Raw genomic sequence first — 11,844 nt, 5'->3', positions numbered from 1 at the left:
ACGAGATCCTGAAGAAAGTTCCATAGGTGTGAAGCAAAATTCTCCATGATCTCACGACTTACACAAACCTAGCAGATCACTCACACACAGATCACCCAGAGAAAGGTAACAAGGAAAGAAATGAAAAAATGGGTAAACTAAACTGGCTTTAAAGAGATGGAGAGTAATCACGTCCTCCTCTTAAAGCGGTAGGCAAGTAACCGATAGGTCACGGGATGCTCAGGCATTGTGGGAATTTTCTACTAATACCCTGTGACCAGTTACAGATGCCAATAGTGGTGTGTGTTTTTTTTTTTTTCTTCTACTACTACTACTACTGGATTTCCAGCTGGTGCTAGTATATATCTTAATGTTAAGACCTTAGGTTTGTTAGTTATGAAAAATACAAATTGATTAAAAAAATTTGTCATTTTCTTACTCATTTTACTGCACACACAATATAGCTTGGAACAACCAACTGCAGTTGTTTAATAGCCTGTATGCAATTTATCTTTTCAGATGTTTATGCCCGAGAGAATGGTTCCAACAAGCAGGCTGCTAGTAAGAGCTGCGCACTGTCACTAGTACGACAGCTATATCATTTGAATGTAATCGAAGCATTCACAGGATCATTTAAGAAAAAGGAGGCAGAGCAGTTGAAACCTTATGAAGTAAAACTTAGCTCAGAGTTAATAACACAGTTGGATGGAATTATAAGGGCATCAAATGTAGAACCAGTAGATTTGGTAAGGAAGTTTTGACTTGTAATGTGAGTGCTTAATAGTATTCCTTTTCAATATTTTCCTAAATTCTTGACCAGTTTTTCTTTGTGCTGATTCTTGTCTCTTCCAGGCTTAGGCCAATTACTAATCATACTGAGTAAGTTAAGAGTGGGTAATTTGATTTCAGGTTGTATTCCTTAGAATGTTGAATTTGGAGATATAATTTTGTTCAGGCTGGGGAGATAAATTAAACATGTTTTGACCAGGTATGAGAGTCATTTTAAAGTAATAAATGAGACTTTGTCGTGTGGGAAGTTTTATATGTATATATATATATATATATATATATATATATATATATATATATATATATATATATATATATATATATATATATATTTAATAATTTTAGAATCAATGTACCCCAATAAATATTGGGTGTATGTATGTTCATATAATCATTTGAAAATCATTGCTTTATTTCTTAGGGACAGTGAAGTAATGGATAAAGGTGTTCAAAACCTTTAGGAATAGATGCAGACCTGACATAGAACCAAGTTGTGTTTGGGCCTTAAATGGCCACAACCCTTCACCACCATGTAGACTTATCTTCCTTTTTTTCCAAATCTTATATGCCATTGTGATAAGAGGAAACTGAAAGTGAGGACTGTCAAGGTCTACCAATTTCAAAAATGAATTTATTCATCAAATTCCACTTCCATTGCATTTAGTAAATGGTTTAAGTATATCTTAGTTTTACCAGACAACTGAGCTGATTAACAGCTCTACCTAGGGGTGGCCCGAAGGATTAGATATTTTTTACATGACTAGGAACCAATTGATTACCTAGCAACGGGACCTACAGCTTATTGTGGGATCCGAACCACGTATCGAGAAATTAATTTCTATCGTCAGAAATAAATTCTTCTGGTTCCGCTTTGGCCGAGCCAAGAATCGAACTTCGGACAGTAACTGGTGTTACGTATATAGGGCCTTGTGAGAGACTAGATACGTAAACGGAAGTAATTTAGGATTTCAAGAGGGAATTGCTTGAACTTACCGTAAACTGATTATTATTGATTTCTTTCTTTAGAGGGAAGGTCGCCAGAAAACTCAGCTCGTTATTTTCTAAAACTATTTATTTACAAAAAGGCCCGTGCTGGCCTGGAGAAAAGTTAAATGATATTGGCCCCCACGTTGGGGCTTATAGTCTCATTCAATTCAAGCTGATTTTCATTCTCTTGGGTTAATGCACACTTGCGGACAGAGAGACGGCACGTGACTCATGGAATCTGGAAAATAATCCCAGATTAAACGACATAAAAGAAAAAATGACTTCTTGCTTTGATTAATTAATTCTCTAATACTGGGGAGAAGGAACTTTTAAGGTTTCACTGAAGTATGCAATGACTCCATTGGTCTGGGACGATGACACAAGGGGAAGCATGCGGCCATGAGGCAGTGAGAGGGAACAAAGGATGAATTCCTTTGTTGCTGGAAATTGAATTGGAGAATGAGGATCACAATGATATAGGTGGGAGAGACTGGCAATATGCTGTTCCACAAGACGTACCTGGATGTCGTGTTCAGTGTGGACCTTTGAAGAAAATGTGGCTCTTTGTAGGAAAGTATGGGGGCCCCTTTGTCTGAGGCCTGGGTCATCGGCGCGCCACTCACGCCCTGGGTAGGCCTAAAGGAAGGCAGGTAATTTGACCTCTGTCCGAGATCACGTCTCGCAGCCGACTGAGGCAGAATTCAGTTGGGTTGCTTGGGGGTTGGAGGTCAGCTTAACCCCCCCACGATCAAGGCAAATCCTGGAAAACAAGCATACAGCCAGCAGAGGGGTCACAGGAAAGAGAGCTTAAGGTATAGGTCTAAGAGTACCAATCTGCCTACACCCTTCCCTTTTGAGATACGTCCCTACAGCTGATAAAAGAGACTTTTCCCCCCCCCCAACTGGGGAACTTCCTATCTCTAGCTGGCGGGTTTTGAGTTTCCCGCGGTTACTAAAAATCAGCTGATATTCTAAAGAAATGGCTGCCGTTTTCCAAATCAAATTATTTAGTTAATTGCGGGGTAGACGAACGATCTATAAACGTCACAGCTCCCCTGTTAAGAAGGCATTCACTCCCTTTCGGGTGTGAAGGTCTTGGCTTAAATAAATTGATCGTCTCGACTACCCCGTTCTCCTATTCCAATTTGAAGTTTTTTTTTTTTTTTTTTTCTTTTTTTTTTTTTTTTTTGAGCAGGGATACAGCTAACTACAGTGGCCTACCTAACTTATAGGCAAAGATGCTAAGTGTACTAACTTAATATAGTGATGTAGTCTAGCCTAATAAATAACTACGGGTTGTCTTGTGACGACAGTCTACTCTACCCCTAGATAAGGTTACTTGAAAATTCTACTTGCTACTAACCTAATGCCCTGGTACTAAATCATTAGCCTAACCTACTCAATACAGTTAAATGAAGACGCAATCATTCCAGTGTGTGGTACGCACAGCAGTAGTTCAGCGACGGAACTGTTAAAATACATAATGAGAGGTAACTGATCGGTGGGGATGATGAGTGGTTAATTGACCAGGAGGGAAATGCAAGGAGGTATTATATTTAAGTGAGGGTTAGTATTACAATGGCTAGGGGTTAGAGGGTTAGTGCTACTGGCAGAGATCAGCTGGCTACCTTCTCTGGGTAGGTGCCAGGATCATTCTGCAAATGAATGTGACACTGTACCTCAGGCACAGGTGTCAAGGAGAGCATGTGGCTCTTGGGTTAGTTTGTTAATGATTGGTTACGTCCCTCCTTCTTCTTCTTCTTATTCCTCCAGGACCTGGCTATACCAGTCCTAGGAGTAGACGGAGGCACCGACTCTGGGGAAAGGCCAGAAGAAAACGACGGGCAGGAGCAGAGGCAGTGGTAGCCTGAGGGATTTCAGGAGAACACCCTACTTCGGTATCTGCAGCAACCGTCGTAGAGGTGGAACCTACGCAGGGGAGGCCCTCACTTCGGCTGCTGCGGCAGCCGTCGTAAGGGGAAAACTCCAGGCTGACTCCTGGTCGGGCAGTTCCTGGTTTCCAGAGGAGGTATGAATGTTAGGTCTGCCGGAGGTTCATCCTTCGGGCGACAGTGGTGAGGGTGAAGAAGACTCATGGACTTTGGGTTGGCCATGGGCTGCGGTAAGCTCCATGCCTGTAGGAGGATCCTTGGTTAGGTTAGGCGCCGGCGCTAGCTCAGGGCCAGGCGCAGAGGTCAAGTCCGGTGGTGGCTCTACGTCCAGGCTGGACGGAGCTTGGCCCTGCTCAGTGCTGCCAAGTGGCACTGGCAGAGAGTTGAGGTCGACTGGACCTGTGGCGGGTACTGGAGGTGCAATACCTCTCAGTGTGCCCTTGGAAATGGGAGACAGAGGCTCCTGTCTCTTGTTGAAGGCTAGGCCTTGTGGAAAATGGACAGTGTCCGCTGCTGGTAGTTTGCTAGGGCACCTAGGCCAATTAGTTGAGTGCCCTATTACGTTACAGGTTTTGCAACGGACCTGCGAATGGTCAATCTCCCTCCTTGGTAACGGGGGAGACTGTTGGTGGACATACTTCCTAGAGGAAGTAGAATTTTGATGACTCCTTGCTTTGGAGTGATTTGTTGTGGGGTTAGGACCCCTAGGCTTTTTGGAATGCGAGGGAGACTTCATGTCTTGCCCTAGGAGGAGGTCGTAACCTCCTGGGATGTAGCTTGCAACTGCAAGGGTACAAACCTTGGAGAAATGAGGTCGGGTGACTCTCAATTGCACGGTTGGAAGGATCAGCTTGATATGGTTGATACCTTCGATGGTGATTAGTTGTCGTCTATCGACGGTAGCCCCTCGGGGGATTCTGTCTTCCCTTATCAGGGAGTTTGATTGAGCGCCAGAGTCGTCGTAGGCTCTGACGTGGCTTGCTGATAATGACTTTGGAGGGGTGCAACAGTTATAGGGCCCTTAGCTGGGGGTCCTAGTGAAGAAGGATTGGTGACGGCCATTGCGATGGCAGGAATATTAAAATTTGCGCACCCTCCATAATTTGCAGACATGTGACCCTTGCGGCCACAGTCTCGGCAGAACTTGTTCCAGAACCTCTTCCGTGGCACTGGATGATAAGGCCGAGATGGCCCCACAGGTTGCGAATCTGCGGAGTCACCAAGGCTGGCAGTGTGCTCTGCACAGGTGAAGAGTCCTCTCTGGCAGTGATTTGACGTGGGGAGGTTAAGGAAACCTCTGTTGAATCACCCTCGGAAACAATTCTGGGGTTAACTGGTGGGCTTACCTCTTCCAAAAGGGAGGAGGTAGGCGGTAAAATGGTAAGAGGCTGAGATGGTGCGGAAGAAACTTCGGGCTCTGACACTGGGTCAGGGCCAGGTTCACAAATAAAAGGGATGTCTGGGACATCGGAGGCACTAGCCTCTGAATCTAAAATTGAGGGTTGATTATGAGGCATGCTGCAGGGATCCGGTGCATCTGGTAGTGGGAGCTGCGTCCAGGGGAGATACGGCTTAAGTAGATCTCGGCCCAATATTACCTGATAAACATCATGGAATTGGTCAACTACGGCCAGGCGGCACAATGTGGTTTCTTGGTCACCTGGTCCAGAAAGGGCATTTTTACATTCAGAAGGACCGAAGGAACAGAATAGAGGTTACCGTCATCCATTCAAACTGAATTTCTTCGTTCGTCTGGATTTTGGCACCCCTAGGCAATGCCTTTCTGGAAATAAGGGAGACCTGGGCTTCGGTGTCGGCCATGACTTGTACCCACTGATAGGCCGTAGGAGACTGTTCATCAGGCAGGGCTACATGGTAGCCTTGGAGAAGTTCACCCTGGAAGCTCTCCTCCCAAGGTAGAGACCGACTTGGGCACTGGTCGGAATCCACAGCATGCCCACGCACACAACAAGTGGTGCAGAACCTCCGCAAACCACCTCTTACCGGGTGGAGTCCAGCTCATGGTCTGGGGCTTGGAAACTAGCAGAGAGATTGCGTCATCTAGGAGAGCTAGCTCATGCCTTCTTCTTCTTTCTCTTTTCCTTTCTCTCTGCTTCTCTGGCTATCCTTCTGGCTTTTCTCTTCTTTTCTCTCTGCTTCTGTTTCTTCCTTTTCCCTGCTGGCGCGCAGCAGCCTGCTGCGTCTTTATCCATGGTCAAGTGCTGGTCCAGTGTAACCAGCCTCCCTGCCCAGAGTTATGAGGGCTCCGAGCTTCTCTAGCTCTCTGGCAAAGAAGTCGCGGGAAGCAGGGGAAGACATTTCCCTTAGGCTACAGTAGAGGCCTCGGAAGAAAATGAAAATAATGGCCAGGAAAGGGTACTGAATGGAATAGGAGTGCCTACTGTGGAAAGTGGCACTCACTTGGAAATGGGTTCTGCAATGTGGTAATGAAAAGTGAAAGGACTGGGTGCTCGGTGGCACTTTGTGAATGGCACCTTCTGCTGAGGTGAAAAAATCGAATGAAGTGTGCTGTGTACGTCACACTTACGGGCGTTCCCAACTTGGGAGACGTTGGAATGGGCTACCTGTAGGTCCAATACAGGTGCACGGCACTTATGAGGAGGCGTTCCTTGGGCAGCACTAGTAGTGCTGGTATTGCGGCACTTCGGGAGGCGTTCCCTTGATTGGTCCGAAGGATCAACTGATCCTCGTACACGGACATTAATGAATGGGCGTTCCGTAAGGACGGACACGCAGGTTTGTCAGCACTTAGGGCTGGTATTGCGGCACTTCTGGGAGGCGTTCCCTTGTTGAGTGTTTTCCGAAGGATCACTGACCCTTGTACACGGACACACTAATTATTTGGGCGTTCCGTAAGGACGGACACGCAGGTTTAATGGCTACCTGTACGGCCTGTACAGGTGCAATGGCATTTATGGAGGCGTTCCTTGGAGCACTGGTATCGTGCTGGTGTGTCCCGGACACTACATGCAGTATACTTAAATATACTGAAGTGAAATGGCACTGCTCATGGCAGAGTGTAATGGTGGATGAGAGAAAGTAAAAGGTGGGAGTACTTCAGCAGCCAGTCGATGGACAGTGTCAAGAATTAGTGGCACTGTAAAATGGTAAGACCTGACGTGCACTGGTGGTGGCCAGTCCTAAACTGGTAACGACTTCCCTGTCTGGAAGTAATGAATTTGCGTGGCACACTGTGCGAATTGTGCTTGCGGTATACGCAAGTCTTTCGTGATAAAGAAAATGAAAAGACCACTCGGGCAACGACAGGTAATGGAAATTCTAGAAATGCTCAGTCCCTCGCTGAAGTACTCGATAAATGAAATAAATAAATGCTTGCAAACTGCAATGGACACAGGCGCGTACGTATCACGCTCAGTGTAAAGGAAAGACACAAGAGACTAAAATAATGTTAATTCTGCATGCTATAATTAATGTAAGATGTAGTACTCTTGGCTTCGTGAATACTGGGTTCTGGTTTTCTCTCTCTCTCTCTCTCTCTCGGAGAGGGTGAAAATTGATATGGGAATGAACTCCCTTATATTGAATTGAACTACTAATGTTAGTTTAATATGACGCAACTTGCGTTAAATTATCTTTACGTTAACGTTTTTAATGAAAGAATTGCTTTTGGATAACGTTTTATGAAAATGATAACGCGCTCGTGGTGAACGATTTTTACGTTAATGTTAGCGGCTTGCGCTTATGAAATGATTTGCGTTTCAATATGAATTTTACAAAGACGCGTTTTACGTTAACAATTCTTGTGATTTACTCTACTTGAGATTTACGTTAACTTTATGTAAGATTGCTAGGTCCCTGTGAACAGTGAAATGACGGTAAGGATTTTAAAACGATGTTAGCAAACAATTGTGAATGCGGTTACGTTAAGTGCGAAGTGAAATGAAACTTCGCTCAGCGAGCGAGTGAGTGAGCGATGCGAGGTGAAACATGTGAGCGAGCTGGGTAGCGCTGCTAGCGCACAGCATGTCGTTCAAAACAGCTGATTCTCTGTAAATGCGAAGGCAATTTACAACACAAAATTCTACTTTCTTATTCAAGACGAATTACGTTAATTTCTCTGGCAGGACGATAGATACTAGTACCGAGATCGATATTATTTACGTTAAAACTTTGAGACTTACGTTACTTTGCTTAAATTGTTTAGATAATGTTGAAAGAGAAACAAACATAGCTGCCGCTGTGAATGAGACGAAGGTTGGTTGAGACCGCGCAGGCGCGAGAGAGCGCGAAGCTGAATTTAAGCTGAGAGGTAGCGGTTACCAACACTTGGAATGAAAACTTAAGTTAAAAATGAATACCCTAACATATCACAGACAAAAGAATTGTACACTTCTTTTGCCGTAACTATTAGTGAAAACACTCCTAACTAGCTAGGCTTTCTCATACAGCAATAAACCCTGGCAAAGCACTTCCTAGTTTTGATCTGTTCTTTTCTGGCCATCTATTCTACACACGTGCTCTGTCTCGTCCGACGAGGACAGCACAAAGTAACAGAGAATTCGCGGGGCAAATTGTTTGCTCGCCGCTAAAATAAAGCTCTGGCGCGTTCGCCGTTACAATAATAAGATTTCTACCTACGCATTTGTTTAACACACTTCTACAATAAAAATACTTAAGCTAACATTGGTTATAGAATAATCATATTAATGAATGGAATACCTTACCGTGAGTCAGTGTCTTCTTTCCCTGCAAGTGTGCTTGATTTACTTTTTGTAAAATAATTTACAGTTTACGTTTTACAACGGATAACGCGATTTACAAGCTTTTTTAAGCAAGCCCGGATTCGATCCTCGGCGAGGTCGACAATGTTACGTATATAGGGCCTTGTGAGAGACTAGATACGTAAACGGAAGTAATTTAGGGATTTCAAGAGGGAATTGCTTGAACTTACCGTAAACTGATTATTATTGATTTCTTTCTTTAGAGGGAAGGTCGCCAGAAAACTCAGCTCGTTACTTTAAAACTATTTATTTACAAAAAGGCCCGTGCTGGCCTGGAGAAAAGTTAAATGATATTGGCCCCCACGTTGGGGCTTATAGTCTCATTCAATTCAAGCTGATTTTCATTCTCTTGGGTTAATGCACACTTGCGGACAGAGAGACGGCACGTGACTCATGGAATCTGGAAAAGAATCCCAGATTAAACGACATAAAAGAAAAAATGACTTCTTGCTTTGATTAATTAATTCTCTAATACTGGGGAGAAGGAACTTTTAAGGTTTCACTGAAGTATGCAATGACTCCTTTGGTCTGGGACGATCACACAAGGGGAAGCATGCGGCCATGAGGCAGTGAGAAAGGGAACAAAGGGATGAATTCCTTTTGTGCTGGAAATTGAATTGGGAGAATGAGGATCACATGATAATAGGTTGGGAGAGACTGGCAATATGCTGTTCCACAAGACGTACCTGGATGTCGTGTTCAGTGTGGACCTTTGAAGAAAATGTGGCTCTTTGTAGGAAAGTATGGGGGCCCCTTTGTCTGAGGCCTGGGTCATCGGCGCGCCACTCACGCCCTGGGTAGGCCTAAAAGGAAGGCAGGTAATTTGACCTCTGTCCGAGATCACGTCTCGCAGCCGACTGAGGCAGAATTCAGTTGGGTTGCTTAGGGGGTTTGGAGGTCAGCATTAAACCACCCACCCCGCTCAAGCAAAATCCTGGAAAACAAGCATACAGCCAGCAGAGGGGTCACAGGAAAGAGAGCTTAAGGTATAGGTCTAAGAAGTACCAATCTGCCTACACCCTTCCCTTTTGAGATACGTCCCTACAGCTGATAAAAGAGACTTTTCCCCCAACTGGGGAACTTCCTATCTCTAGCTGGCGGGTTTTGAGTTTCCCGCGGTTACTAAAAATCAGCTGATATTCTAAAGAAATGGCTGCCGTTTTCCAAATCAAATTATTTAGTTAATTGCGGGGTAGACGAACGATCTATAAACGTCACACTGGTAAAAATTAAAGTTATCATGAGATGATTAATTGTTACTGTAAAAAATAAACTTTTATTCTACAGAAATTGCAACCTATTCTGATGCATTGTTTTAAGACCTTTATATTCGTATAGTGAAAATGTCCAGGGGACAACTGTAGAGCTATGAATATGCACTGTTCCCAGATGGGGTTAATGCTGTCATAGCACCTTTAGTGGTGCACTGTAGGCATTACAAAAGAATTTTTGCAGCATCCCTTTAGCCCCTAGCTACAACCCTTTTCATTCCTTTTACACTACCCACATTTCTCTTCCATCCATCTTTATTTCCATCCTCTCATAATAGTTCCTCCTGTTTCACCTTAAAAATCTCTCTCTCTCTCTCTCTCTCTCTCTCTCTCTCTCTCTCTCTCTCTCTCTCTCTCTCTCTCTCTCTCTCTCTCTCTCTCTCTCTCTCTCTCTCTCTCTCTCTCTCATCACTGAATGACCTCATAGATCCTAATGCTTGCCTTTGGCACAAATTTTTGTGTTCATTGTATCAAAATACACCAGTTCTTGATAAGCAGAGGTAGAGATCCTTTGTGAATTTATGGGCAGGATGGTTGTTAGTCATATTGTATAAATACATACTGTGTTAATTCATTTAAAATGCTTATGAAGCTTTTAATGTACAGTAATGAATCTTCTCCATTAGATCATGGTTTTTCAGTTCTGGTTCACCCTCAAGGTTGTTGAAAACCATGGAACAAATAGTTGTTTTTTACTAAATCAATGAATTTCTTTTTCAGAGAGGTATTCCTCCAAATGTCCCAGTAAGTTTGGTACCCAATGTACAGCTGGCTGAATTTGAGTGTTCAGATGGGACCAGATTATTTATTGCATTTAGTTGGCGTCGTTTCATGGTCACCACCCCAGCAGAATTGGAATCCCTGGACTGCATGTAACATCGATGTTGGACCACTAGCCAATGTACGTAAGAGCAAAGCATGTATGTGTGGGTGTAATGTAGTGAAGATTCTTGCATATTTAATGTAAATGAGTTACTCTTTTTTTTTTTTTTTTTTTTTTTTTTTTTTTTTTTTTTTTTTGAAAGATCAAATCAAGCCCATGGTCACTAGAGCATAAGCGTCGAAAATTTGTTTTGATAGGATATTAGCCCTGTAGTAGTGATTTTTTTATTGAAACTTCTTGGAGGTGTTCAACTGCTAAATATTTAGTGTTGAGTTCAGTTTATGTAGTTAGATTCCACTTTTTCATGCCAAGCAAATAAATTGAAATCATGAAGGGAATGCAGTTCTTTTAGATGTATACACAAAATGTTTTTTAGAAATTGCATAGGTAAAGTTTCCAATTCTTTTTCCCCCAGATGGATCTAGAGGAACATAGTGTAGAACTTCAAAGGTTACACCAACGGCGTCTCCAGGATGACAGCACCCTCCAGGCCATTTATAGATAAGAGATATTCACTCCCTGTTTATAACAAGAAACAAGAGATCCTGGAAGCAATTTACGATAACCCAGTCACTATAATAAGAGGCAACACTGGCTGTGGAAAGACAACACAGGTAAGATTTTGCTTGTTGTTTAATGAATAATTCCTGAGGGTGACAAAATTAGGCATGTACAGTTGACTGTTGACCCCCCCCCCCCCCCCCACCCCCCCACCCCCCCCAGTACTTGGGGGGGTTTGGGAGGGATGTGTACCACAACCCCCACAAATAGCTTAAATCTGCAAATACTTAACATCCTTCCAAAAACCCATAGAACTGCTTATTTTAAAGGATAGCCTTTAGAACTGACTATTTATTCATATACAAAACAAACCTTCGGTCCTAACATTAGGATAAATACTTGTGTACACAAAGGACTACAGACATCTGTGCTTGGTCACGAGACTTGGAGCCACCCACATACCCCTTTAACTCGTGACCCCGTTAGCTATTTTTTTTTTACCACCTTTAAGAGAGGACGTGCTTTGCTTCCGTCCTTTTAAAGCTGGTTTAGTTTGGCCCCTGTTGTTTGGAATTCCCAGGCACAATTGTGAACATGAAGCCTTCTCATGCTTCAAGACTTCTTGGATATCACAAGAAGCAGATAAACGCCCAGATATTTTCTTCGACACGTTTGACGTCGGGGTACTCGTCTTGTAGTAAGTTGTAGGTGCAGAAACTCTTCAGTACAGTTAATTCATTGCCTGTACTTTGGATTTTCACATATATCATATGGATTGC

General features: G+C 43.4%; 1 pseudogene; it reads left to right on the top strand.

The window, feature by feature from the left end:
• Positions 1–464: 464 nt before the first annotated feature.
• LOC135219803 (ATP-dependent RNA helicase A-like) overlaps positions 465–11,844 on the top strand; it is a 43,238-nt pseudogene continuing 31,858 nt past the window's right edge.

This window comes from Macrobrachium nipponense, chromosome 20 (genome assembly GCF_015104395.2).
Source record: "Macrobrachium nipponense isolate FS-2020 chromosome 20, ASM1510439v2, whole genome shotgun sequence".
Taxonomy (NCBI): domain Eukaryota; kingdom Metazoa; phylum Arthropoda; class Malacostraca; order Decapoda; family Palaemonidae; genus Macrobrachium; species Macrobrachium nipponense.
Note: the sequence above shows the minus strand (reverse complement) of the source record. Positions and strands in the feature narration are given on the sequence as shown.